The sequence below is a fragment of the Suricata suricatta genome, chromosome 5 (assembly GCF_006229205.1).
Source record: "Suricata suricatta isolate VVHF042 chromosome 5, meerkat_22Aug2017_6uvM2_HiC, whole genome shotgun sequence".
Classification (NCBI taxonomy): Eukaryota; Metazoa; Chordata; class Mammalia; order Carnivora; family Herpestidae; genus Suricata; species Suricata suricatta.
The window spans coordinates 149,940,513-149,941,698 of record NC_043704.1 but is presented as its reverse complement, the minus strand read 5'-3'; positions in this window follow the sequence as shown (position 1 = coordinate 149,941,698).

The window sequence follows — 1,186 nt, the reverse complement described above, 5'->3', positions numbered from 1 at the left end:
GAGGGTGCCTGTTTCTACACATCCTCACCAGCATCTATAGTCTCTTGATATGTTCATTTTAGCGACTCTGACCGGTGTGAGGTGGTATCTCAGTGTGGTTTTGATTTGTGTTTCCCTGATGATGAGTGATGTTGAACATTGTTTCATGTGCCTGTTGACCATCTGGATGTCCTCTTTGGAGAAGTGTCTATTCAGGTCTTCTGCCCATTTCTTCACTGGATTATTCACTTTTCGTGTATGGAGTTTAGTGAGCTCCTTGTAGATTTTGGATACTAGCCCTTTATCTGATATGCCATTGCCACTATCGTTTCCCATGCTGTTGGTTGCCTATTCGTTTTTTTGATTGATTTCTTTGCCTTGCAAAAGATTTTTATCTTGATGATGTCCCAGTAGTTCATTTTTGTTCTTGATTCCCTTGCCTCTGTGGATGTGTCGAGGAAGAAATTGCTGCGATTGAGGTCTAGGAGGCTATTTCCTGCTTTTTCCTCTAGGGTTTTTATGGTTTCCTGTCTCACATTCAGATCCTTCATCCATTTTGAGTTTATTTTTGTGAATGGTGTCAGAAAGTGGTCTAATTTCAGTTTTCTACATGTTGCTGTCCAGCTCTCCCAGCACCACCTGTTGAAGAGGCTGTCTTTTTTCCATTGGATTCTCTTTCCTGCTTTGTCAAAGATTAATTGGCCATCCACTTGTAGGTCCAGTTCTGGGCTCTCTATTCTATTCCATAGGTCCATGTGTCTGTTTTTATGCCAATACCATACTGTCTTGATGATGACAGCTTTGTAGTAGAGGCTAAAATCTGGGATTGTGATGCCTCCCGTTTTGGTTTTCTTCTTCAATATTACTTTGGCTATTTGGGGTCTTGTGTTGTTCCATACGAATTTGAGGATAGCTTGTTCTAGCTTTGAGAAGAAGGCTGGTGCAATTTTGATGGGGATTGCATTGAGTGTGTAGATTCCTTTGGGTAGTAATGACATTTTCACAATGTTTATTCTGATCCATGAGCATGGAATGTTTTTCCATTTCTTTGTGTCTTCTTCAATTTCCTTCATAAGTCTTCTATAGTTTTCAGCATACAGGTCTTTTACATGTTTGATTAGGTTTATTCCTAGGTATTTTATGGGTTTTTGTGCAATTGTGAATGGGATCTGTTTCTTGCTTTCTCTTTCTGTTGCCTCAGTTTTGG